At 39.6% G+C, this 24,305-nt stretch overlaps 1 pseudogene; it reads right to left on the bottom strand.

The window, feature by feature from the left end:
- Nucleotides 1–974: 974 nt before the first annotated feature.
- LOC149829140 (flowering locus K homology domain-like) lies at nucleotides 975–18,921 on the bottom strand (annotated as a pseudogene).
- Between the last annotated feature and the right edge of the window lie 5,384 nt (nucleotides 18,922–24,305).

Raw genomic sequence — 24,305 nt, 5'->3', positions numbered from 1 at the left:
CCTAGAGAGTACAGCGCGTCGCTCAGTAGGGAACGCCCCAACGAAATTCTCATATTGGTTCATTTTCATAGGATATGACAAAGTTTTTATGCTGGCTGTCACAGGCCTACCGCAACCCTCCTCCTTTATCCGGGCTTGGGACCGGCAGTGTATAACTACACAGGCGGAGTTAATATACTGCTGATAACAAATAGGAAATTATCTAATATTTCTATGACCTTCAAAGCAAGTAAATAGCTAATACAATAGTAGTTAGGAGTTAGGACTCGTTTGACAGAAAGGCTAAATCCTCTCAGACAGGTCTGCAGGAAGTATTATTACAGCCAGAACAACCCAAGATTGTCCATTCGGGAAGGTACTCTCACCAAAAAAAGGAGGGAAAATGTGACATGATAATATGTTAGCGTTGAGAAATTCAATACTTGTAAGTCCTGGATTTTCACTTCAGGAAGAAGAGCATTCAACCATCACCAACACATGCAGCAGTATGCATACTAATGTTGCTCGACTCACAGGGTTACATGGAAAGTGCACAATATTCATATGCCATATCGATGTTGGATTTGCAGTATTTGGAAGAATTCAAAACCTTACCACCCATTGTCCGATGTCACGTTTTATTGCAGGTACTCCGTAGTAGAACCTGCTTTCCCACTAACACTACCAAACGTGGAAAATAAGCATCCCAATTTAGATGGTCAGTTTTTTTGCCAAGGGGGCAGGGACAAGCTGGACAAAGCAAATTTGGCAGCAAACATTTATGCCAAACAGCTTTTTTGACCAAATCAAAACCTGCCCAGTGCCCAGCAGATTCATCGCTAGAATGACAATGAAAGCATTGGAACTCATGAAAGGACCAGGATGATACACTCAAAACTGCAAAAGTCCCCAGTTGTATGCCGAGAAAACACATGCTAAGAACAAGTCAACACGATCGTCACCATCAACATCATCACGCTAACAAAAAGCAGAAATGAAATGCATGAGCAGGTGTTTTGAAAATTATAACTTCAAATAGGGGACTACAGAAAATGTCATATAATGTACACATTGTAAGAGCTCCATCAATTTCCTAATCTAAAAGACGGGAATACATTTACTGACAATTCTGCCTATGGCAAAATCCTTGGAAAAATCTATCAGGCCCTAGAGTTAAACCTGGATCACAAGCATGCATATGATATGCTGCACTTGACTAGTATCCATAATTGCCACCATAGACTGAAGTCACTGAACCATAACCTCCAGCAGGAAGACTAGCCGGCCCAGGGTTGGAAGGAAGTGAAGAGTACATTGACTTCTGCGGAGGATAAGAATTATACGAAGGATCAACAGGGTTGAGATGATTCTGTGTTGGTCCTGCAGCTTCTGCCATGAAATTCTGTAACAATAATGTATTCTCATCAAGAAAGAAACTAAGAGAACCAAATCCAACAATAAGAATACTGAGGGGAATGCAGGATAAGATAAAAAAAGATATTTTTATGTGAAGATGAGCAAGCCAATTAGTATCCTTTTTCACATACCACTTGATGGCAAGAAAATGTTTTGGAGGTAGAACACAACAGTATTAGTTAACTTGTATAAGACTCCAAATAGCATTGCCAGGTCCAACATTTTGCAAATGATACAGGCTCTCTTCTTTCATTCACAGCCATTAACCATCACATTATTGATCACAGTTCTCTGAAATGATTCTACATATATGTTGAACACCAAAACCTTTGATATTGTGAGTTTGAGGTGTGCGCATGCACAAGAAAATGAAAGTCAGGGGTCAACTTTGAACTCCGGGGGTATTGGATTGAAATTTTCTAATGAGTTGTACATTTACTGGGACTGACATACTTTGCATGCTAAAAGCCAATATCTTTCATTATTTGTACGTTGAAATTTACCTTTCTTGACTTAAACCAAGGATCTTTGACCATATAATTGGAAACCATTTATTACAAGTTAATCTTTTCACGAGAATAGGAACACAGAAACATTTAGAAATGTAATCCCTTGCAAGTTTACATGCACTCAGATAACAAGTCTGAAATTTGAATCTCTCTAGCAAAGGCAATGTCTAAGACAAAGACTTTACATCATGACAATAAAGTATTATGAGATGTGCCATTCAATGGAGTGCAGGCATGTTATTCATTCACTTAAGGCAATGAGAAATGAAAGATCCTAGAACTCAAGAGGTGATAAAGGTATAGAATTTGATATTGGAAAATGCATCTTGATGAGGCAAATACCGTGTCAGCTCTTTATGGAGTCTTGTTTGATGCTATCATGATCAGTCTATAATTTTTACATGGATGGGAAAACATCTTCATGTGGCTTCATTATTCTCCTCAGGTCTCCCAAGGACTAGAACAGCGCAGTACAGAGTCTACAGACTCTAGGAAACTAACATCCTTTGATTGTATATCACAAAGTAGGTTAGCACATCAAAGTACAACCTTCATATGCAATGCAGTTATTTGCTAGGATTCTTCAACTGATCTGCGGTGGAAATTATTCTCATCCATGTTTTTGTGCATTCAGGTGCATCAAAACAGGCCTATGGTGAAGTCAACCGTACTAATATGGCCCTCTTTTTCTCTTTCAATAACGAATATTAGATCTCCCCTATAGGTTCATCTAGACCATACAACAACCCATGCAATTCTTGAGTATGTGGAACTGATACACTTAAAAGATGCTGTCAATTACCCCCAACCCCACCTTGCTCCATCTTAATCGTCAGCAGCCAGTAAAATCCCCTATATTAACAACAAAGAGACAGAAAGCATAGCTGAAGGCCAAACCCTTTGACCAAAGGAAATTCAATAAGGACATGACAACATGAGTGAACCTTCTCCTAAATATGGCAGAGGGATAAAACAACCCATCGGGTTCACCCATGACCATGATCAATGAGTCAAGATAAAAGTATATCCCAAGAACAGCCCTCCATTTCATAGAATCCTAGACTCGAGATTAATCCATTTTGACCCAGATCAGTCACTAAGTTAGGGTTGGTCAATAAAGAACCACTTTTTTAATCCAATTCCCGTACTGGAACGGAGAACTGAATCTAATCACTGCTTTAAATTACAAACTACAAGATGGGATCCAACTTTCTATTTCAAACAGCTGATGGTAGCAAACATTAAACATACTTAGCAAACCCACGGTCCTCAACTACCAACCCTTAACAGCTGCAAAGTATTAGTATTCTCTTTGACTTCCATCCTAAAAGAAGTATACTTCCAGAATATTGGGTTTGGTTGCTTCTTAATAACAACGAGCATCTTTTCTGCATCACAGTATTATCTGGTAATGGGATTGATTCCAATCGAGACATTCAGTTGTAAAAAAAATGTTGGAGAACTCCAAAGACTGAACTAGAGCAATATACTAAAATGTTCCTCATTGGGACTAACCCCCCATCTTGAACCTGTATGCAATGGAGTTTTTAAATGTGAAGGAATAAGAGGATAGCACCATGTAAAAGACTGAAATTAAAAACCTTAAGAAACAACATAAAGCTTAAAAAGGGAGCATAAAAGATCAAATTCATACCTGTATCAACTGCTGAGCGGTTTGAACTTGAGTGGCAGATCCATTAATTTCAACAGTCATTTCTCCTGGAACACCTCTAGTTTCTTGTATAGTGATGGTAGCCCCACTAGCACGACGTATGTAACTAATATTCGAGCCACCAGCTCCAATCACAGCATCAGCATATGACAACGGAATTTGCATATGCTGGGTGACCTGAACACAGAACACATCCGAGTATCAAACTTGCATGCAATGTTGGTTCAATTGAACATAATCCAAAATTCTCATGATTTTAGCAAAAGATTGCAAATGAGCAAAGACAAACAACTACCTGGGTAATTACTGGTTGCGGTGGTTCTGCATTTGGTAATTGATGAACACCAATTGGTGCATCTCTTCCATAAGCAGATAAAGCTTGGTGAACGTGTTTATCGACACTAGGAAGGTCAGATGGCGGATAATAATTATCTAGCTGCCTTGGTGGAGGCATATACTGTGAATTATTCCCAAACCCAGAGCTGCCAGCACCTGGAAATAGACCACCTTGGTGGTGACCCCATGATTGGTGTGGCATGATTTGTTCCAAATGTGGATTGGGCACCGACATCTAAAAAATAAAAACAATATATAACGTCAATTGCAACTAATTGCTTCCCAATCATCAAAATGTAAAGCACGCCCCAGAAGAATCATGCAAGAAGATCATGCCATAAAATTTAGCTCAAAAAACTGAATCAGTTAGTTTGGCACAATGCTTGATGAGAATGGGATTGAAACACTTGCACTTGTTTCAAATAGTGGAAGAACACTCTTGTCAACCAAGAACTTCCTCAACTGTGATGCAATCAATTCAACTGCTTTATGCACGCCTGTAGGCTCCCCTTTTATATCAACAACTCTATCATCTGCTAAAGCACAAACTGGAAGCTCCTCTACAGATATCAGAGGGAAAAGCAAAAAAGTCAAAAACAAGAACTACTATAAAGTCATAACTTAAGAACGCAAATTACCCAGTAGAACATTATTTCATTTTTCTAGAAATAAACAAGCAAGATTTGGCAGATTAATGGGTCCTCAATAAAACAAAATTAATACATCAATCTCAACTGAAGGACAATGCTACACAACAGCTGGAGGTTTATTGTTTTCACAGTTCATAGAGATCACCTTTCCTAATGCCTAAATTACAATTAGACAGCTTATACACACCGTAAAACATGATCACATATTATATGCTTGCATATTGTACAACCCAACATCATCAATCACCAGTTAAGTCCCCAAAGTTCGTGCTAGTTTTTCTATCACCAAGCTTAGCTTTTCATCTCCATAATCTAAACAATCAGTATGTTAACCCTCCTTTTTTAAGGTGGATAGGATCAAGCATGTATGCAAACGTGACATTGCAAAGTTGGTCTACCAATCATAATATGTAAAGGTCTACTCCTTTCTTGCTAATGAATGATGACATTAAGCATGCACTTTCGACAGCTGAAAAGAATACGCCAGAGGACATAAAGATGCAATTCACAAATCAGTACCCACGAAGATGCATTGAGAACATTAGACAAGTGCAAGCTTTCAAATCAATGAAAGTAACAAGACCTTCAAGACAGTGATAATATGCAAAACAACAACAATTTTAAACTTTAAATATGGCAGGCGTATCAATGTACCGTACTTGAGAATATTATGATAGGTATTTTATCAAGCACTGATAAGGGATTACCAATGTTACTGGTCATGCAATAAACACAAGAGATGTGGTTAAAGCTGTTCTAACCATTAGTATAGGTCAGATCCCAACTTCAAGACCAAGGGTCAAGGAACGTTGTAAACAAATTTTCATCAGCACAAGCAATTGGAAAAGTCTGCAATATAACTTCCAGCCTATGTCACATGGGTGCGGGTGCGGGTGCGGGTACGGGGATGCGGCACTTCCAAAAAACCCGGGTGCGGGGGTGTGGCAAAATAAAAAATAAAAAAATTAATATATATATATATATATAGAGAGAGAGAGAAGGGGGGTCCTTGCAAATGCCCATATCGAAAGCTGCCCAAGTGAAGAGGTGGGGGCTTCTTATTGCTTTGTGGGCACTTGGATGCCTCTTCTGGTCCTTTAATACAAGTGGTTTCGCCGTTTATTAGGAGCCACGAGTCAGACTTAAAAAAAAAGGAGAAAATGGCAAACATGAATTTTCTACTTTCACGAATCTAGCGATTCCAACTTCCTAAACCCATCACGGCCTTTCTTTTTCACCACAATTCTCAAGAACTCGTTTGGAAAAAAAGTGACAAGTCCCATGCAGCACAGATGTGTTAGATTTTCATCTGTACCTGTATTGAGAGAGAGAAAACAGAGAAAGAGAGGGAGAGAGAGAGAGAGACGAGAAGAGGAATCCAAAGGTCGACTGCGGCTGTCACAATTTCTTCATTACAGAAATTGTGACCTAATGTCTGTATTAATACACTTAAGTGTACAGAGTGAGTCGGGTCGGGTGTAATATCTGAACCCCGATATAAAAAATAAAAGAAACAGGCTTATACACTTATACAGGAATGAACTCGGGTCTGGGCTAATGCATGAGTGAATTCGGGACTGGTACAAGATCCAGACCCGAAACACTATTCACCTTTTCCACCCCCCCTCAAGTTGATTATGGTTATGGACCATGCACAACTTGCCTTTAAGCGTCCAAAAACGATCCTTTGTTAACCCTTTCGTAAATAGGCCTGCAACTTGTCTTTCAGTATTGACGAACTCAGGCTCAATCTCTTTTTCTTCAACTTTTTGTCTCACAAAGTGTTGGTCAATCTCAATGTGCTTAGCACGACTGTGATGTATTGGATTGAATGACATGTTTATAGCACTTTGGTTGTCACATAGCAAGATAGTGTGGGAGATCTTTTCTCCTACTTCAGTCAGTAGATGTCTGATCCATGTGACTTCGGCAGTAGCAGCAGCCATAGATCTATACTCAGTCTCAGTACTTGATCTAGCAATAGCCTTTTGTTTTCTACTTCTCCAAGAGACTAAATTTCTTTCAATGAAGACACAATATCCTGATGTAGATCTTCGTTCATCAGGATCTCCTGCCCAGTCTGTATCACAATATACAGTGAGTCTATGCTCATCTTTGTCATATGTCTGTGGTGAGTATGTCAATCCATCCCCAATAGTCCCTTTCAGATATCTAATGATCCTCTTGACAGCTTCCATATGTCCAGTACGTGGCGCATGCATAAATTGAGACACTTGATTGACTGAATAAACAATATCAGGTCTAGTGAATGTGAGGTACTGTAACATTCCTATTATGCTTCGATACCTGGTGGGGTCATCACACAGATCTCCATCATGAACACTAAGTTTTTGATGAAGCACACTCGGAGTTCTCAGAGGTTTGCAGTCTTTGATACCTGCCTTACAGAGAACATCTACGGTGTACTTGTGCTGAGTAAGTGTCAAGCCATGAGCCTGATTATCAACTTCTACAATAAGAAAACAGCGTAGAGCTCCAAGATCTTTCATTTTGAACCTCTGACCTAGTAAGTCTTTTACTTCTAGGATGTGGGCCGTAGAGTTTCCTGTGATAACAATATCATCAACATAAATTAATAACAGAGTGGTTACAGTCTGACTTCTGAAAATGAACAATGAGTGGTCCATCATGGAACGTGAAAATCCATGTTTCTGAATCTCTAGTGAGAAGCTATCAAACCAGGAGCGAGATGCTTGCTTCAGACTATAGATAGCTCTCTTTAACCTGCACACATGGGTTTTACAATTTTGTTCTTCATATCTAGGGGGTTGCTCCATATACACTTCCTCCTTCAAGTCCCTATGCAAGAAAGCATTTTTTACATCAAGCTAACTCAACTTCCATCCATGTTCAACAGTCAGAGAGATAATAATCTGAATTATTCTCATTCTTACAACCGGACTAAAAGTCTCATCATAGTCTTGCCCTGCTTCTTGAGTGAATCCTTTTGCCACGAGTCTTGCCTTGTATCGTTCAATGGTTCCATCTGGCTTGTACTTAATCTTGTAGACCCATTTACATCCGACAACATTTTTGTCAGGCGGTCTCAGAACAACTTCCCAAGTTCCACATTCATGCAAAGCTTGCATTTCATCATTCATGGCTTCTACCCACTTGGTAGAAGTGGTTGCCTGGTAGTACATAGTGGGTTCATCTTCCTTATTGAGAGCAGTTAAAAAAAGTTGAAGATCCAAGGAGAAGTTGTTATAGCTAACCCACCTGTCAATGGGATGTCGTATGCGGATCGATTTTCTGACCTCAAGAGAGTGAGAAGGAGTCAAATTGCTGACTGAGACATGATCTGAATGACTTGATGTTGTCGGTCTCTGTCTAGAATAGACAATGCCTTTGTATTTGCCCGGTACTTTTTATGAATTTTGTGGCCCCGACGTCTCAGTGTTTTCAGACATCTCTTCTTCTTGCTGCACGCAATCTGATGAACATGCTTCACTGGAGCTAGCAAAAAGTTCTGAACTCAACCAAGGATAGTAAACTTCAGTTGGTATATTCGTTGCATCAACTTTGTCATCAAAATTTTGTTCATCAAAGACAACATTTCTTGAGATTCTGATACGTTTGTTGGTGGGATCATAACACCTATATCCTTTGTAGTCATCTGTGTATCCCACAAACCTACACTTCTGGGCCTTGTCTTGAAACTTGTTTCTCAGGAACCGATCAATATGCACATAGCAAACACATCCAAAAACACGCAGATCATGATAACTAGGATGAGCTCCAAAGAGACAGTGATAAGGAAACTTATTTTCCAGAACGACCATCGACAATCTATTTATCACATGCACGGCAGAATGAAAAGCTTTTGTCCATAAGTTGATGGGAAGATTTCTGTCATGAAGCATACTCATGGCACTTTCAACGATATGTCTATGTTTTCGTTCAGCAATCCCATTTTGTTGAGGAGTGTGAGGGCAGGACACTCTTCTTCCTATTCCATTATTTCGAAGAAAAGAAATAAAATCACGGGATGAAAATTCCCCACCTCCATCACATTGGAAAAACTGAATGGACTCAGAAAATTGGTTTTTGAGCAAGGAAAGGAAATTTTGAAACAAAGAGAAGACTTCTGACTTATTTTTTATGAAATATATCCAAGTATATCGAGAATAACTATCAACAAAGATTAGATAATATCTGCTTTCAGACCCAGAGACAATTGGGACGGGTCCCCACACATCAGAACAAATAATCTCAAAAGGTTTTGAAGTTCTCTTATTAATGGAATGGAAAGGCAATACATGACTCTTGCATAAAAGACAACTGGAACATTTATGACTGCTCTCATCCCCATTAAGACTTTCTTTTGGAATGAGATTATTAGAAACAAGTTTCTCAATAAAATGACTCTCACAATGTCCTAACCTACTATGCCATAAGAATGACTTATTACATTCAGAGATACTAAAAACACTGGCAGAAGAGGATGAACACGACTCTGATGAAAGCTTCGAAATCAGGTGAGAAGGGCGAACATCATGACATGGAGCTTCTTCAAAGACATACATGTTGCCTCGTCTCTTTCCTTCAACGAATGTTTCCCTCGTGCGTAGGTCCTTGACCTGCACAGAGAAGGGAGTGAATTCAACTGAAGCATTATTATCATCAATAAGTTTGGAGACGGAGACAATATTTTTCTTAATGTAAGGAGCATGAAGAACGTCAGAAAGAGTAAGGGTGGAATGTGACATGGGAATGACAGTCTTTCCAACATGGGAAATAGGATGGTGGGATCCATCTCCAGTGACAATCTTACTTTTTCCAAAATAAGGGATAGGATTAGAAATTTTACCTGCATCGCCTGTCACATGAGTCGCTACCCCGGAATCGACAAACCAAGTGCCTTCATCACTCTGCTTCAATTTTAACTCTGACAAGGCAGATATCAGCAAATCTTTAATCTCTCCATTGTCTCTGGTATTTGTGAATTTTCTCTTGGTTTCTATCTGTGGACTCTTTCCTTTATTCTCTGGATTATGCCAACAATTCGCCTTTATGTGCCCCTTTTTGTTATAAAGGAAACAAGTAGGGATGGATCTTGTTCCCTGTGCATGAGTAAACATGTTTGGAGTGGGAAGTAAACAACACCCTCCGTGTCCACTTCGCCCTTGTCCTCCTCGTCCCCGTCCTCTATCATAAGTCACTCCTGTAGCAAAAACTTCTTGAGAATTTGAATGATTATGAGTTTCTTCAGAGAATCCCTTCAGAGTCATTTCATACTGGATCAATTTGGCTCGTAGCTCACAAAGGTAGGAAGAACAGGTAGGCACAATAGTGAAGTGACTATCATATTGTAGTCAGATCCCAATCCACTCAGGGTTTGTTGCACCATGTCATTGTCACTAACGGCACACCCTATAACTGCAAGCTGATCTGTGATGACCTTTATCTTGTTTAAATATTCCATGATGGTCATGGAATCTTTTCTTAACAACTGAAATTCTCTTTTTAGAAAAACTACTCTTGCTTGAGAAACCTGTGAATACGTCTGAACCAGTCGTTCCCAGAGTTGTAGAGTTGTACAATTGTCAGGAATGGCAAGAAGGATCTCTTGAGACAGGGTTGATGTGATGTACGCAACAACTGATTGATATTTTCTTTCCTAATTAAGAAATTCAGCATTTTTGACATACACGATTGAACTCGCTCCTTTATCATCTTTTTCTTCTCTCAGAATAAATTCTGGTGGAACTGGAGTGGTTCCATCCAGGTGACCTAAGAGACCTTGACTCCTTATGAAAGGAATAATTTGCCTCTTCCAGATCAAGAAGTTTGAGGTATTCAACTTCTCAGAAACAAGTTGGTTGAGAAAACTTGAAGAAAGATTTGATTGAGAGTGATAGGGATCCATAGAGAATAAGAACCAACAGAAATGTTCAACCCTCGTCCAACACCACTTTTTTTTTGTTGTCAGAGGATCACAGACTGTTAAATTCAGAGAATGAAGGAACTTGAACCTTTTTTTTTATGCACCAAAAAGGAGAAAAATCACATGTTAAGCATTCCTCCCCCCCCCCCTTTTTTTTGACTGGTACAGTAAAGAATAATCAAGGATTATAATGCACAACAAAACACAAGGAATCAAGGGAAACACTATAGCATTCGAATATGCAGAGATAAACTTTGGAGGAGGTAGAATAAAAGGGAATCAAATAATTAATAGAGATAAATTTGATGTCTCACGTGAATCAATTCATGAGTTCACGTGAAATGTTGTCAATCCACGATCTGGGAGAAATTTGATGCTTCACGTGAACCAGTTCACGTGAAAAGTTGTCAATCCACGAACTGGGTTCACGTGAATAGGGTTCACGTGAATCACAGATTCACAAAGGTAAAACTCACGTGAGGTGTGAGTACACAGGAAGTTTCAGAAAGAGGGACAGAAAAAAAAAGGAGACAAAGGAGAACAGAAAGAAAGAGAGAAACGAAAACCTCAAATTCCTGATCGTTGTCACGGGCCAGAATTTTTGCCTCTAGATGGATCTACGCTCTGATACCATGTTAGATTTTCATTTGTACCTGCATTGAGAGAGAGAAAACAGAGAAAGAGAGGGAGAGAGAGAGAGAGACGAGAAGAGGAATCCAAAGGTCGACTGCGGCTATCACGATTTCTTCATTACAGAAATCGTGACCTAATGCCTGTATTAATACACTTAAGTGTACACAGTGGGTCGGGTCGGGTGTAATATCCGAACCCGAATACAAAAAATAAAAGAAACAAGCTTATACACTTATATAGGAATGAACTCGGGTCTGGGCTAATGCATGAGTGAATTCGGGTCTGGTACAGGATCCAGACCCGAAACACTATTCACCTTTTTCAGTACCTGCTTACGAGAATCGGATCTAAAACTTTCTACCAAAACTAATTAAATGGATTCAGGTCGATCGAACACCTGACCCGATTGGGAAGAAAAGAAACACCTCAAGCCTCTCATTGGTCAAAATTTGGCTGACATGAATTGAATAGTCAATAGTTCAATTGATTCATTGGTCAAAATTTGGCTGACATATTATTTTACCGGGTATAATTCGGGTCTGGTTCATGTAAATCAATTGAACCTGGATCTATACCTGGTATAATCATCATAAGTAGATAATGGTTCGTCCATAATCATATGGCTAGGCTTTGGATAAACGAGGTTGGAATTTAAACTTTGATCATAACAAAAAATTGAAATTAATCGAGAAATAAATTTAGGTGTACATCATAGTGACAAAAGTTTAAAACGAGAAATTATTGCACGTGTTTTCCTGGTGAATTTTGAATAATTTTTTTAATCTCACGTTCTTTTAGTCAAAATCACCACCAGCAGTAATTAAACTAATACTTAAAACATAAAAGGCTAAATTGGAAAAGAAAAAAACAAGCTATATACCATATTAAAGGCTTTACTTGAAATCACTCAATCAAAGTAATTGAGTTCCACTTCCCAAGGCTTCGAATTTTGAACGTTTTTTCTTTTCTTAATGAGTTACTACTTTCCAAAGTTTGTTTTATGGAAAACCATCTAAACCAACAATTAATTAACCTAAAATGATGCACATTACTTAATGCATATTAATTAACTCTGATTTCTAAAAAGTTTAACTCCATATTGGACACAGCAATTTTCTGCTACATAACAAGTAGAAAGCGATATTTTCAGCATATCACGATTTTATCGTTAATGCTTTCAAGAGCGATTATTATTTCTTTTTTTTTAAATTCTGCAGCCCATTTCATAGGGCAATTTAAAAAAAAAATCCAAAAATGGACTGAAATGACCCTGGGTGTGGTCAACGCACCCAGGGTCGGGTTGACCGCACCCGCATCAAGTCGCATCGATGCGGGTGCGGCACCCTGCTAGCCGAATCCCTGTGACATAGCTTCCAGCTAATGTTCTCAAGAATTTGGAATTAGGGGCAGATTTACGCTAGGTAAAACTCAGAAGGCCTGGGCCAGAACAAGAGCCTTGGATCTACCAAGTTCAGGCCTGGGCAGGGGACTTATTTGAAATTCACCTATGAATATGATAGATAGTGAATCACATCACAACTGATGCTAAGTGTTCCATGCTACACTATATCAAGGACCAGAAGTATTACAATTAGTGATGGTAATCTGAATGTCAAATAATGAAGTCCACATCAAAACATTCCACTAGCTCATTGGATCTACACTTTAATGGAGAAAGCCATCGTTTGAAAGTGGTTAGAAACTCAACAACCATACACCAGTGACTTGTTGAATTCATTCTTAGACTGTAGGTGGTCCCCAGAAGGGGTACACAAATTTGGTGGGGGTGGTAACGTACTATCCAAAACCATGATGTATGATGGGGGTGGCAAGCAGTTGGCACATTAGTGTTAAAATATAGCTTGCGTATGGATCTGGATCTAGATCCATACGCATGGTATGTTAATTAAACACATGTTGTTTTACTCTCATTAATGGCATCCTTGTAATATCTCTGATATTACAAGGATAGTTGTATATTTGCTGATATATATAATATGGTTAGGGCTTGGAGGTCGAGCATTGTGAGCCGCCCCAGCCATTGTGTTCTCTCTCTCTCTCTCTCTCTCTCTCTCGCCCTGTTTCCTGTTAACGCTATACCAGATATGAAATCTGATATGGTATCAGAGCACAAGCCATCCTGTGCGTGAAGACCTTCTGAAACAGCGTATCCTCTTTCAGCGTGAACAGCAGCGTGATCTTCCCCTTCTGAAACAGTGTACCCTCTTTCAGCGTGAACAGCAGAACTCCCTGTGCATGAAGAAGTTCTGAAAAAGTGTGATCTCCCCCTTCTGTGTGTTCCTCCTGACAGCAGTAGCGTGTTCATCCTAACAGCAGATCACCTCCTCTTCTGAAATCTCTGGAACAGCAGCATCGTGTTCCTCCTTCAGCGTGAAGACTCTCTGAAATAGCAGCAGTGTGATCTCCCCTTTCTGAAACAGCGTTTCCTCCTTCAGTGTTTCCTAACAGCAGATCTCCTCTTCTGAAATCTCTGGAACAGCAGCATCGTGTTCCTCCTTCAGCGTGAAGACTCTCTGAAATAGCAGCAGCGTGATCTCCCCTTTCTGAAACAGCGTTTCCTCCTTCTGAAACAGCGTTTCCTCCTTCAGCGTGCTCATCGACTGTATTCATCCTAAGTTCTCTCTTTTCTGTTACTCTATCATCTGTGTTGGTTCTCTTTTTTTTTATTTCAAATCAGTTTTGATTCCTCAAGTTTCCTTTCCTTCCTTCATTGTTGTTTTAGTGTTCTTTGTGCAACCTTGTTTGGTCGTACAAGTATTTGCCTTATTACAGTGTTTCTGATTAATTAAGTGATCTTAAATTTGTTTATTTCTTTTCATTCATCTTGTTTGCTTATTCATTATTCTACTGATATGGATTACTCTTCGTCTTCATCATACGGTCTCTCTGCCAATTTCTTGAGTCAGCTTGTTACAGAAAAACTTACTCATTCTAATTTTTTGACGTGGAAAAGGCAAATCCTTCCTTTTATACGGAGTCAGGATCTCGATGAACATTTCGATGGTTTAGTCCCTATACCACCACGGCTTATTTTGCAGGAAACCAAGGATGAGAAAGGTGACACAATTACCATTTCCATTAAGAATCCAGAGTATACAGTTTGGAGGAAGCGGGATCAGTCTTTAGTTGCTTATATTACGTCAACACTCTCTCAAGAAGTGTTGGTTACTCTTTCAGATGATTGCACTGCGGCGGATCTGTGGAGTAAGATGTCACAGACTTACTCTCAGATATCAGAATCCCGAGTTATGTTCTTAAAAAATGAATTTCAAAGTTTGAAGAAAGGCTCCATGACAGTCATGGAATACATAGGCCGCTTGAAGAGTATTACTGATCAATTGCTGTTGTTGGAAGTGCTATTGCAGATAAAGATAAAGTTCAACAACTCCTCAATGGATTGGGTCCTGACTTTGACATGTTTACCACAGCTTTATCATGCCTTCCTCACTTGCCCACTTTTGACGACCTCCAAGCGAAACTTCTCCAGCATGAGATGGTTATGAAGCAAAGGGCAGAAGGAAATGAATCAACTCGTCCTCATTCAGTTTTGGCCATGGACACTTCTGTAGGTTTTGGACGATGGAATGGAGGGCATCAAGGAGGCAGAGGCCGCGGACGTTTTGGGCAGGGAGGACGTGGTATCTTGCCTACACCTAATATTTCAGGGGGTTTTAACACAGGGAATCAGAGGAGAGTGCCCACTTGTTTCCTATGTAACAAAAGAGGACATGTAAAAGCTGATTGTTGGTTCAACCAACAGAATAGAGGAAAAATAAAAAAAATTGAAAATAAATCCGCTACTGTTGTGGACACAAAAGGGTCATCCACAGATGTGCAACAACTTTTGTTATCAGCATTGTCACAGATGACGATCAAGCAAAATGAACAAGGCGAATGGTATGTTGATTCAGGTGCCGCCACGCATGTTACGGGTAATGCGGGTAAGTGATCTCACTTATTGCCTTATTTTGAAAAAGGTAGTATAGTTACGGGAGATGGAACTTATCACTCCATTAGTCATACTGGCAATGCACATATCCCTATGTCAAAGTCCTCACTTCACTTGTCCATTGTCCTTCTTGCTCCTAATATTAAAAAGAACATTGTTTCTGTAGCTAAACTTGTTGACGATATGAATTCTTCTGTCGAATTTACTCCCTCTTCTGTTTATGTTAAGGATCTACGAACGAAGGAGACGTTCGCTAAGGGGGAGCGACAAGGAAACATGTACGTCTTCAAGGAGATTCCTTCAGTGTCTTCGCCTTCAGAGTCTTTGTTTTTTCCTTCATTGGCAGTTTTTAATTCATCTCATTGTAATAAGCCAGATATTTGGCATAGTGGTTTGGGACATTGTAATCGAGGTTTCGTTGAAAACCTTGTATCTGATGGTCTCCTTCCAGAGTCTAGTTTATGTTCATTTTATGATAATAATAATAAATGTTCCTCATGCGAACTCTGCAAAAGTCATGTTCTTCCTTTTCATATTATAAATAAAAGAGCTTCAAAGCCATTTGAGATTATTTGTTCTGATGTTTGGGGACCCGCACTTATTCCTTCTCTTTCTGGCAGTCGTTACTATGTTATCCTTATTGATTCCTATTCCCGTTATACTTGGATATATTTCTTAAAACACAAGCATGAAGTTTTTCAAATATTTCGGGAATTCCATTCGATGGTCAAAACAAAGTTTGCTTGTGATATTGTGCATTTACAATGTGATGGTGGAGGAGAGTATTCATCGAACGAGTTTATTGCCTTTCTTCGGGATAAAGGAATAAGTCGACAGGTTTCTTGCCCTCATACTCCTCAACAAAATGGGGTTGCAGAGAGGAAACACAGGCATATTGTTGAGAGCGCGATGAGCATGTTACATGATAGCAATGTGCCCGTTAGTCTCTGGACAGAAGTTTTTCACACATCTGTTCATATCATAAATCGTCTTCCTATGGCACTTTTGGATCGTAAATCTCCCTATTGTACTTTATTCGGGCAACATCCCTCTTACGATCAGCTGCGTGCTTTTGGTTGTGTATGTTATGTACATATTGATTCATCTCTGCGAAATAAGTTTCAGGACAAGGCTGTCAAGTGCAGATTTGTTGGGTATGCAGATGAATACAAAGGTTATCGATGCTATGATCCTACTACAAAACGTATTAGGACCTCCAGAAATGTTGTTTTTGACGAACGAAATTTTCAGGACAATGACTCTGCAGCGGTGCCATCTCGAGAATTAGAAGTATATGATCCATGGATGAGTGCAAATCTTTTTGCTAATACAGGAGAAACATGTCAGACAAATTGTCCTTCCTTCGACTTGAGTAGGGAGTTGAATGACTCACAAATACATGTTGAATCATCTCCAGTTGAGCTAACCCCAGTAGAACGCTTCTCTGAGCAGGTATACACTAGACGGGACAAAAATACAGAGCCGAGGTATGTGAAAAGCATCGCCAATGATCCGGCTCAAAGGCCGTCACGCATTAAGCATCCTATTCAACGATGGGTGAGTTATGAGACCTTCTCTCTTGATTTCCAGTTGTTTATGTCTCAGCTCACAAAACAGGCTGAACCCACTTGTTTTACTCAAGCTCTTCAATCCCGTCATTGAACTGAAGCTATGAATGAAGAAATGGAAGCCCTTCATGAATGCCAGACTTGGGAAATAGTCCCTCGGCCAGAAGGAAAGAATGTAGTTGGCTCAAAATGGGTTTATAAAACAAAATATAAGCCTGAAGGAAGCATTGACATATATAAGGCACGACTTGTTGCTCGAGGATTCACACAACAATATGGTGAAGACTACGATGAAACTTTTAGTCCGGTAGTCAAAATGGGTACTATTCGTGTCATCATATCCCTAGCAGTCGATCGAGGTTGGAGCCTTAGCCAGATGGATGTTAAAAATGCATTTTTGCATGGAACTTTAAAGGAAGAAGTGTATATGGAGCAACCTCCTGGTTATGCCGAGAAGGACCCTACTGCCTGGGTGTGCAAACTAAGGAAATCTCTGTATGGGTTGAAACAGGCATCCCGTTCCTGGTTTGAAAGTTTCTCTATGCAAATTCAGAGTTATGGTTTTAGAAGATGCTCTTTGGATCATTCACTTTTTATTTGCCAAAAGGTAGACATTGTTATACTTCTTATATATGTTGATGACATTGTGATCACTGGGAGTTCAGATAATCATGTGCAAGGCGTGAAGCAGTTTTTAATGAAAACTTTCAAAATGAAAGATTTAGGGGAGTTGAGGTACTTTCTTGGTGTGGAAGTTGACAGACAACAAGACACATTGACACTCATGCAACAAAAATACACTCTTGACCTTCTGGAAAGAGCCGGGATGACGAATTGCAAACCAGTCAGTACTCCTAGTGTATTACACCAAAGGCTGAGCTCTGAAGATGGTCATCTTTGTGTCAACCCTACAATGTATAGAAGTCTCGTGGGAATGTTACAGTACTTGACCTTTACCAGACCTGATATAGTTTATGCTGTCAATCAGGTATCCCAGTTTATGCATGTTCCAACGGAGGGTCATATGGAAGCTGTGAAGCGCATTCTACGTTATTTAAAAGGAACTATAGGAGACGGACTTGTTTATCCCAAGAACGATAATTTGCATAGAGGACATGAACTCATCACTTATACAGGAGCAGATTGGGCAGGGGATCCAGATGCGAGACGATATGTCTCTGGATATTGTGTATATATTGGATACAATTTAGTGTCCTGGAGCAGCAGAAAACAAAAGGCAGTGGCACGATCGAGTACAGAGGCTGAATACAGATCGATGGTTGTAGGCACGGCAGAAGCCACATGGATTAGACACTTATTGAGTGATCTTGGGGAGACAATTATTCGATCTTTTCTTCTATGTGACAATCAAAGCGCAATAAACATTGCATGTAATCCTATCCAGCATAGCAGAACGAAGCACATTGAGATTGATCAACATTTCATACGGCAAAAAGTTATGTTAATGAAACACATGTTGTTTTACTCCCATTAATGGCATCCTTGTAATATCTCTTATATTACAAGGATAGTTGTATATTTGCTGATATATATAATATGGTTAGGGCTTGGAGGTCGAGCATTGTGAGCCGCCCCAGCCATTGTGTTTTCTCTCTCTCTCTCTCTCTCTCTCTCTCTCTCTCTCTCTCTCTCTCGCCCTGTTTCCTGTTAACGCTATACCAGATATGAAATCTGATAATTAGCCCACGGAAAATTTGTGTGAACACAAATACTAGGAGATCAATGCATTTCTAGCACATTTAAGGAACAAATTGAATACACGAAAACTAAATTTTCAAGCGCCCTCATCTCAACAGATTTGGCAGAAGTGAGTTCTCTGCTATATTAAATCTCTGAATTCTATTAACTTAAATCCGCACTAGATTTAGTAAATCTGAGCCAAAAATACAATGAGCACCCCAATAAAAGCGGCCAATTACCAGAAAAGGAAATGTGCGAAGAACTGAAATAAATACCAAGTACATCATACAGGACAAAATCAAACAGTAGAACATATATAGCTTTAGAACACGGACCAAGAACACGGACAGTGCAATTGGATGCCTCTTGGATGGACTTTATTGTAGCTCCCTGCTTCCCAATCAGACTTCCAGCTTGAGTAGCAGCCACCAGCAGTCGTGTTGAAATCATCACACCTGCACTTGGTTGGGCATGGCCAGATTCACCATCTAAGCCATCAATAATGCGCTTGTGAACCTTCAAAAGGCCATCCATTGCAGGAGAAATTGGAGCATCTTGCTCCTCCTTTGCTGAAATCATTACCTTCAAGATATATACATGCATCAGAACACGATTGGAAGTACCCTTTCAGGTGGCCTACAAATATAAGCATCAAATTCATAGGATGGTAACATTTGCTAAAAACATAAATGAAATTCCTCTTATATTCATACTGTTAGGCAAACCAGGCAAAAACAGATTTAGATTTCCCAGGATACAAAAAAATCATATAGTGCACCACCAGCCCATCCAAGAACTTGCATATAAGAGACTGAATCGCTTTATTACACTGCTAGAATATGAACAAAAACAAGGTTCGCACACATGTATGAAAGCATGTATTTCTATGTATATGGATTGTTAATCCCATTGATTTTGGTGGATGTCAACAAACTCAGTTAACTGGCACCATCAAAAGCATATCTGTGATTTATAAAGCGTAAATTCAGCTTTTAGAAAAGTGTTTTCTTTTTTTTTTCTTTTTTGCCATTGAGCACAACTGATGAGAGTAATGTGTTTATTTCTTAGAAGTAGAAAAGCACAATCATGATATTTCAAAAATTATTAGCCACAAAACATGACCACTAAATGTGAAGGAAATCACACACAAAAATGTACCACATGCACACCTACAGACACACACACCGAGGCTACTATTTGTCGACATCAAATACCAGTTCAGACCACCAAAATATCAGGAGCTAATCTTGTTGAAACCAAAAAGTATCATCATTATAAGAATAAGGAAGAAACTCCCTTTTAAATATGAATGAGCCAAAGAGAATACACATCCACGCTACCACCACTAGGACTGGGAAACAAGCCAAGCTGCTCTTGCTTCGGCTCACCATGAACTCATCCGTGTTCGGTTCATGTATCTAGTGAGACGAGCCATGAGCAGCTCGTTAGCAAAAAATCAGTCGAGCACCAGAGCACGGAAGGGTGCTCGGCTCACGTAAGCTTGTATGAAAAATAAAAAATATATAATCTAAGTGCAACATATATCACAAAAAGCGGTTTTGTACAGATGGTTAGTCTATGAGGCATGTGTCATACAGGTTTCTGGTTCAAATCCCATTGTCAGCAACATTAAGTTTATGTAATTTCTTTTACACAAACCAGCTCGTGACTCAGCTCAGTTGACTCAAACTCTACGAGCACGAGCCAAACTCGAGCTGAGTTAAACGGTAAACAAGCTGAAAGCTTGAACAATCTGGGCTCAGCTTGTTCGGCTCGTCTTAACCACCACTCAACTGTAATTTAGTGAACCAAAGGAAGAAAGCAAGCATGAAGTAGAATTTGGTGATCAACAGCTAGATTAAAATTGTAATACATAATCAAAGGGATCATACATTTAAAGTTACATTTCCCCCAAACCCACCAAAAAGAAAAAACAAAGAAAAGAGGAAGATAAGTAAGCAAGGAGAAGAAGCATAACCTGCGACCAAAAGCAGAAGACAAGAGATGAACAGAAAGCAAAGATGACTTTTTCAAAATCAAGTTCCTTGTACCTTTACAACAGTAAAAATCAAGAAGCACCAAGGATATGGAAGGCCAGCTTTTAGAGGACAGATATATGAATTCTCAAATAACAATAATGGTACCAATCAAAGAATAAATATGCTTTCTATGCAGGAACCAGCAAACGGAAGACACTTTCCCCTGGCCATCCAGGCCACCTCTTATCACCACCTCCTCCAAGACCTACCTCATCATCACGCCCCTTTTTTTGATGAGACTGTGCATTCCCAGGCACTCCAGTTGTGTCTTGGTCAGCAAAAGTTTCAACATATGCAGCCATAATATTATGATGTCTAAAAAACAGTAAAAGAAAGTTTGGTAAGCCCATTTCAAAACCAGCCACATGCTATAAGCAAACACCCACAGATAATAGGAAGGAAAAAAAAGAAAAGCAAATATCAAGAGCCTATAAGTGCATCAATCTCCATAAGAAGATCAGGATCATCCTCCACATTTATAGCAATTAGTCCAGAGTAGTACCACATGTAGCAGTGTTCTCTTAATAAAGAAAGCAACACAGAACATGATTTCCAACAAATGAACAACAGTGGAAATGCAAATACATGGATAAATACATAAAGGAGGGTCAAGTAAAAAACATAAGAGATGTTTATGATTACAGGCAAAAGTTAAGCAAAGCTATGGAAACCCGGAGTTCCAATAAAAGTACAACGGCCAACAAAAATAAGCTCCAAAGGCGGATTTCATAGTCAATGAGGATCAAATAGCAATTAAGACAACAAAGCATGCACAAAAAATTATATACCTGAATTGCTAAACAATTATAGCAGGAGATTAAGAAACTAATGTATGACAAACTGACACCACACTTTGTCTGTTCAAGTACGACCATGAAAAAATAAAACTAGGTTGGAAATAATAAAATCCTGCAGAAATCGAGAAAGGGGAAAAGAGAGAGAGAGAGAGAGCTCTGATTTTGCTGGGAATCGGCTGCCACACACTTTTTCTTAGTGGCTGCACTAAAACATCATTAAGGTAAAATAGGTTTTACAATTCTTTTACATGGACAAAATTGCCCTGGGTTAGTAATGTATATTACATTACAATATAACATACATGTAAACCATATAGATCCTCTACAGGATCCATATCCGACCCATATTCTAATATCCTCCCTCAAGTTGTGCATGGGAGTAAACCATGTGCAACTTGTTCTTCAGATACCAGAAACGGTTACTTGTGAGACCTTTTGTGAACATATCAGCGACTTGGTCTTCTGAAGACACATAAATTGGTTCAATCTCTTAATCTGCTATCTTTTGTCCGATGAAATGTTGGTCAATCTCAATATGCTTGGTCCGACTGTGATGAACGGGATTGAACGCAATTTGTATAGCACTTCTATTATCACACATGAGAGTCGAACTTGAGATACTCTCTCCCATCTCTGTAAGTAGATGTCTAATCCAGGTCACTTCTGTTGTGGTAGCTGTCATAGATCTATATTCTGCCTCTGTACTAGATCTTGCCACTGTTAAAATATGTACCTAATCATTTAATGTAATATATATATTTTATACATATAAGGTAATACATATACATATATTAATATATATGTATATGTATCTACTTATTATATATATAAAATATATATTTCTATTTGTTTAGCCGTAGGGGTTGTAACGCCCCAAATTTCAACTTGCGAACCCTTTTTCAGAAAAACAGGCAAAAGACTAGAAATATCTCTTTCCTTCAGAGTTTGTTTATGAAATCAGCGGAAGATTTTTCTTTGATAAATCATAAGGCAAGCTGACAACTTTGGGCACGTTAGCTAAAAGAACCAAAACTGACAAGATTCAGATATCCTAAGGGAAATCTGATACGAACCCAAGCGTCCAGGACGCGAGCTAAGAGCAGGAAGAAGAAGTCTTGAAGCCATCTTGCAATCGCGCCATCGCCCGTAGTGTACCTAATAAACACCTATACCCATAGAATGGGTTAGTTTCGCGAAAAACTAGTAGGTGCACAAGAAAGACTACAAGGAACTGAATCATGTACATTTAATTCAGTAGGCTACGCAGTTTAAAGCAGATATGCAGTTAAACAGGTAAGCAATGCAAGCAGGCGAATAGTGCAAACACGTAAGCAGTACAAGCGAATAAGGCGTGCAAGCGAGTAAGTAATGCAAATGCGTAAGTAGTGCAAACAGTAAGCAGTTCAACGCAAGTAAGCAGTTCAAAGCAAGTAAGCAGTGCAACTGACCAACGCAGCATACGATCCATTTGATCGTAAGTTGAGAACTACTACGCAACAAGCTTGTCCTCGTTCCTAGAACGAGGTCTCTGCATCTAATCACCATCAGGACATCGTTTGTCGCTCACTACTTCTAACAAACGCATTGTCCTGAACAACCTTAATATATCCTCGTCTCTCAAAGTCTTACGCGGCTAACCGTCACCGGTTATGACGCACTAAGGCGTCATACCTTCTCAGAGAAGCTCACCCTTCCGTAGAAGGTCCAAAACATGATCACTAACTCAAATCACTAACGATCTGATTCTCACATCTGAGTCATGCATGTAATCATGCTAAAACAGAAAGCCGAAACTATGAATTCATAGTTGGCTATCGCAAACAATCTCAGAAGATCGTCACAGCTCACCATAACTTTTTATGGTAAGCGAAAACACATGATCCACATCGGATCGTTCGGTCCGAGAGATATACGACCGGACAAGGAACTACCGCCCTAGAGGGTATACCTCATCTTGGACCCTACACTTCCTCACAGGAGTTCACCGTCTTTGCGGCTATCCGTTCGTGGACAGTGTACATCCTCACAGAGAATCTCTCCGCCTAGCCGGGTCACCCGATCTGGGAAAAGTATAACCTCACAGCGAAACCTTTGGGAAACCGATCCCCAACATATGCCATATCCAATGAAAATCATTGCGATACACGCATCAACACAAAAGACCGCTTTTGGGGTCGATAGCTACTAATACCAACAACAAGATCAACGCCGGATCACCTGGTCTGGGAAATGTATAACCTCACAAGGAATTCCGCTCTAGATGGTATACCTGATCTTGGACCATACACTTCCTCACAGGAGTTCACCGTCCTTGCGGCTACCCGTTCGTGGACAGTGTACATCCTCACAGAGAATCTACTACTCTAGCCGGGTACCTGGTCTTGATCATACACGCCCTCGCAGATAATCCTTTGGAGATCAGGTGCTCGTCAGACACCCTACTCGGTGATACACGCATCTATACAATCGACTGCCCCGAACAGCTGACTGCTCTCGAGGTCAGTAGCCACAATATGAGCACAAGCATGTATATCAGCAATATGCATTGTATCACTCTGCGCAGAAGCATATAATCCTACGCATCGTATGATTGCTACGAGGAATATTGCAATCCTCAAATAGGCCCTCAAAGCATGTGTAAACGACACATGAGAACGCGCAGATATGGCAATTCAGTTGATTCTATGGGCGAAGGGTAACTAACTCTACCCGTCAGCCAAACAAAACAACTGAATAAGACAAGCACTCATAACAATGCTCGTAAACATATAATTACTATAAAATGGCTCAGTCCATGAACAAGTAATTAAATTAATCGTAAGGCATAAACCATTACATCACAAGCCATTCATAAGCAATCATACGACAACAATTATATCACAATATATAAGCAGCTTATAAGACAAGCGACCACATCAATCCTAGTTGCCACCAGTTCGTAGATTGCGAGCTGTATGCAATCACATCAATCATAAGAGATGCAAGCCAACAAGTGCTACGCTACAATAAGCACCAAACAGTTCGACCAAGGGATAAAGCAAGTCACATGCTAATATGTAGCAACTGGCATAATGCTACTATTGTAAGCATTTAACTAGTATGAGAAACTCCTTATTACTCCGCAAAG

This window comes from Nuphar pumila, chromosome 9 (genome assembly GCF_984573655.1).
Source record: "Nuphar pumila chromosome 9, dmNupPumi1.hap1.1, whole genome shotgun sequence".
Taxonomy (NCBI): Eukaryota; Viridiplantae; Streptophyta; class Magnoliopsida; order Nymphaeales; family Nymphaeaceae; genus Nuphar; species Nuphar pumila.
Note: the sequence above shows the minus strand (reverse complement) of the source record. Positions and strands in the feature narration are given on the sequence as shown.